General features: G+C 38.3%; 1 pseudogene; it reads right to left on the reverse strand.

The window, feature by feature from the left end:
- Window positions 1-4193, reverse strand: part of LOC138025943 (L-asparaginase-like) — a 7750-nt pseudogene extending 3557 nt beyond the window's left edge.
- Between the last annotated feature and the right edge of the window lie 1150 nt (window positions 4194-5343).

Below are 5343 nucleotides of genomic sequence, written 5' to 3' on the forward strand. Positions count from 1 at the left end.
CTTGACAAGTGCACTTGACAAGTAATTTACACTAGCAAATAGTTTTTCCTTGACCAGTCTCCTTGTTCAAAAACTAGCATGCTGGTTTTGAACAAGGACACTTGTCAAGGAAAACTTGTCAAGGTAAACTTGCTAGTGTAAATGGGGCTTAATTTAATCTGGTCTGAGTTGATTTGCAGACTCCTCGATAAGTGCACGGGTAAAGTACTCACTGGACTTAAGCTCAGTAAATAACAATGAAACTAAGGAAGGATCTGGAAACTATTACCACTGGCAACTTTACTCACATTCTTTATAACTGCAGAAGACCAGATCACTATTGCGTTCTTGTAGACGAGACGATAAATGTAACGAGAACACGCCATTTATATGCAAATAAGTGGCCGGGTATTCAGCAGTCTAAGCGGGATAGAAGTCCCTTCATCCAATCAAACGCAAAGAAAAGCCGTGTATATCTATCTGTAACTGTAAATATCAAAAAAACAACAAAAAAATATCTCACGGAAGAATGTCAGTAGAATGAAAGTTGCCATTCTTTTAGAACTCCTTCTGTAACGAGACGATATACATGTCGCAAAAAGTTCCTTTAAACCCTGACCTTTTTCTTCTCCTCAAGTGCAAGCTCATCATGTCCCAAAACATAAGAAAGTTTTGTCAGCGCGGCTTCAACAGTCATGTCGTTTCCCGATATCACTCCAGCATCAACTAGAGCCTAAGAAGAGGAATTAAACAAAAGGAAAGTTTTCAAGGCTAAATATTTATATGAAAACAATAACACCAAACTAAAGATCGCACCCTTCCTGTGGAATAATCATCAACCACATGTCCGTATAAACACTGAGTGCAGTTGACAATTATTACTCCTCTCTGAGATGCTGCTGTTATCTCGTCGAATATATCCTTTCGCGAATCAGGTCCATTACCCGCACCGTAAGTCTCTAGAACTACCCCTTCAATGGGAGGCTCCAGGAAGGCATGTACCTATATAGGACAGAATGATAAAAAGGTCAACAGTAAGCAAGAAACAACCACGCGTTAGGGTGATTGATGGTTGAGCCATTTGAAGTGGAAATCTGAAAACACTTTATCGTGAATACACAAAAAATGAAAACAACAAGGTCTTAATATGGCTGGCACCAACAAAAATAGGATTTCCAGGGCGTCAGCTGATCGTTGTTATGTTATCAAAAAGGTGTAGTTTTTCAGGAGTATCCTGCAATAACTCAATGATGCTGCCCAAAGAAGAAAACTTTTTGCTGTCGGTAACTTACAGCCTCTGCAGTGATACCAGGAAAGATCCTGAGCACTCCAATTCTTGAACTCATCCTCTTGTGAACTCTGAATTTTGTGGCTTGGTTTTCAAGGAAAAGCTCTTCCCACTCCACTAAATCACATAAAAACCGACATCAGTAAACAATAAATTGCTCACAAGTTGATGCTCACAAGGGAGGGTAAATGATTCACATGGCAAATGACTTGACTTTACGCCCAATTTTTATCACCGCCGTAGTTGTTACTGCTTCGTGATACTTTGGATCCTACGGAAAGTTCCAGATTTTGTTTGTACTTTTTTGGTGCCATGAATTCCTCTGAATATTTAAATAGAGTACAAACTTGTTTTCTTTTTTTTAACAGCAGAAAAACTAGCTTTCCAGAATCAAGAGATCATAGTTTCACAAATGGATAACTTCATTCCAAGGCCTGACAAAAGGACGGTTAAGAAAAATCCCCCTTGATTTGAACATAAAAACAAAGGGCTTTTCCTTCTCACAACACAATAATGGCTACCAACTTGAACTTGCCTTCAATGCCTGCTTCAACAGTCGCCAAAGGGGAACAGTTTGGAGAATCAAATGCCCCAAATCTGCGGGCATCTACCTTTAATACGCGATTTCCGCGATAAAGCTTGCCATGGAAGAACAAAGTCACCTTTTAAAGACAAAATAGTGAAAGAGCTACGTTAAAAGCTGCTTGTCAGCCTCTGCTTTTTACTGGTAACGCAACTGGATGTCATTTTGTTCAGTAGTACAATACTTCTCTCTAAACCACAACATAATGCATCTGTTTATCTGTGTGGTGCTTGCAATCGTATTTGCATCACTCATGAAAACCATTTTTTAAATTACACAGTTGAGGTGGGAGCAGTTGACAACAAAAACAAACAACCTTTATATACCTCAGGGATGACATAGTGACCAGCAATCATTATTGCACCCAACAAATTTTGCCTTCCATCATTGAGATGATCGTTGAGTGCATACTGCAACAGTGAAAAACGTGAAAGAAAAATAGTCAATAATTTGGGGTACAAACTTGAGCAAATGAGTTCAGTCATCTGGTGTTAGAGTAAAGTCTGTAAGTGTCACCCTTATGAAGGAAGGGGGAAATGGCATTTGAGTGGACGTAAATATTGTTAACTCTTCCATCCCTGAATCACCTCCCCACTGGCAAGTAAAATCATCTGGCATTAGGAAGAGCAAAATCTATACATGTCACTACTAGGAGGGGATGGGTTAGAGTGACTTTCGTATGACCTTGAAAAAGTGTTTGCACTTTGTTTCACAGACAATGTTTGGCAACATTAAAACAAAGCTTCTTCTTATTCCTGACTAGGAAACTCCTAATATTGGCAGTAAACAATTCAATAGCCCAATCACATACTACATTTCCAATGACGTCAAAGCGAAACTTTCAAGAAAGTTCCATAGAGAAATGATGTTGTTTGCATCTGCATTCACTAAGCCAATGAAAATCCGTGGCAGTTTGTTTTAATTTGTTCCATAAGCCAGTTAAATATGATGCATTTTTGTTTATGTTCTTTTTTTACGTTTCTTTTTCAAGGTCATAAGAAAGTCGCTCTAATACACAAGTCACGAGGCTTGACATGGGGTGGTGTATAGAAAGTACTACTTCAATTAAGGCAACAGTGTTAAGAAACCTAGCTTCTTTAGGATGCTAATAGTTGGCTAATTAAAGTGTGATGAAGATGAATTTGGAACAAGCGAAGACATGTTCAGTTTGTGGACAAAGCAGGATTTGAGACTGGAGCATCTGGAAGCACTGAGGAGGTGAGTCGAAAGAGTGTCGTAACTACATATATGCAGTTGCCTATCCCAAGATGCATTGTCACTTCCTTTGGAAAAATTCCTAGTGCCTGCTGCATAATCTTTCCCCGTGTAGCAAAAAGTAAGATTGCATGACAAGTACTTGGATTGCCTGCACCCAAAAGATCAACGGAGCACTTGTGATTGTGAAAAAATTTTACCCATTGATCGAAAAAAAGGACAATAAAGTTGAAATAAAAACAGCCACTCCAAGGGTTTCTCCAAACATCATTCTTCTCACCTGCGAACCAGTAAGATGATTGATTTTCCAAGATTCTCGAACATAAATGACAAAGCAGAAGTAAGATAAGCCATGGTATCGGTGCCATGCAAAATAACAAATCCGTGATATTTTTCATAACTTTCCTCAATCTGCTGAGCGACTTTCAACCAATCATGAATGTCTTGGTCCTTGGAATGAACTACCACATCACTTTCTGGCATCTCAAGAACATCAATAAAGATGCGTCTTCCATATTTGCTCACTCTGTCAGGGAAAATAAACATGAAATATGGTACTCAATTATCACAAATAATGATATGAGACTATACAGATCAATTCCCACACTCGGCATCACGTGTGGGTTGAGTTTGTTGGTTTCTCTACTCTGCACCAAGAGGTTTTCTCTGGATACCCCGGTTTTCTCCTCTCCTCAAAAATCAACATTTGATTTGATTTGCAAATTACATATTGATTTCAGTTTACAGTGTCCTCAAATACTGCTCCAGCACTAGAGGACTAGAGACATTTTGTGAATAAAGTCCCTTTCCTTTCCTCTTTCATGATCTGCCAATTACAACTTCAGATGCTTTACCACCGAACTGTAGGACACAAAAGGGACTCCTCTTTGGAGCACTCCAGTTTTTTTCTTAGTATCCCCAGTCATTATAGTATAACAAAACAAATACATCTATTCAGGAAATTTCCTGTTTCAAAACAATTTCAATAATAAAATAGGATCAATGTGAGCAAATTTGTTAGCCTATTGGACAACAACTTACGGCATAACCAATGTGTCTGGTTCAATTCCTTCTTCTGGGATATCATCCAGTAAGTTATCATGAATGTAATCCACAAACTCAGTGTCATATATCTATGGGCCATTTCTTCAATTCTTTTAACAGATTATTCTTGTCAAGGTGGATTCCTATTTAAAAACAAAGTCCACGGAGATCTACTCAGCAAGTCTTCAGGCCACTATTGTCTGCAACCAGTTACAGTTTTGAAGGTCATGCGTAGCTCAAATAGGCCCTTGTCAACCATAAAGAATGGGCGTGGTACAAAATAGATGAGTGGCCTCAAAGATAATCAGTCAACAATATTAACAAAAAGCTTTAAAATAAAAAGCAAATGTATGGTGTTCGTTTCCAAGTTAAAGCTTAATCATCTCTGAAAATGCATGGTTACCCCCAATTTTCTTTTTGGATACCAAGAGCAACTTGCTAAGTCCTGCTTTCTCAACATAAAATTTAAACCACGCAAAAATATCCCTGCATTAGTAAGCACTACAGATAGGAAATCCTAGTATCTGGAGATGGCCAGAAAGGATGCGCAAAAAGTTCAATAGTAGGCACCGTCCTTAAACGGCAGTGGCCACAAAATTGACATCCTTACTAATTGCATCACGCTCTTCCCATTTCTTCTATCTGTTTTGTACCACAATCATTTTTTTTGTTTATGATTGACAAGGTCATGTGACAGGGTCATGCAAAGGACCCATTTATCCCAAAGAAACCCTAAGGTCTATCCTTTATGCCTGGCATGGGTGGGGAAGTCTCTGAAGCTGTTTCCTGCCAAGGGTTCTCATTTCTGGACCATGCGACAGCAAATGCTACTAACAAAAAAACTCTCAGCTTTGAAATCAGAGAGACTCAAAGACATATAATTGGACTCGTAAATTGGCCTTTTTAATCCTTAGGTTGATGGAAATGGACTGCCATGCTGAAGATACCAAATAAATTTTAAAACAACAATTGACAAGACACCTTGGATCGGAAATTGTTAATTTGCCAGTTCTTTGGGTTTAAAATTAATCACTTAAGTATAAGTGATTTGTGTATATGTATTGAAAGTTATTGTAAGTAGTGCAAGTATAATTAGTGTAAAGTGTAGTGTAAGTAGTAAGTATGGTGTAGGTATACATGTAAGTATAAAAACTAAATCAATCAACAACAAAAATTAAACAAAAAAAAGCCTAAAAAAGGAAATCGCCTAGGGTGTATAGTCCCGATGATGATG

Source organism: Montipora capricornis, chromosome 12, assembly GCF_036669925.1.
Source record: "Montipora capricornis isolate CH-2021 chromosome 12, ASM3666992v2, whole genome shotgun sequence".
NCBI lineage: Eukaryota > Metazoa > Cnidaria > Anthozoa > Scleractinia > Acroporidae > Montipora > Montipora capricornis.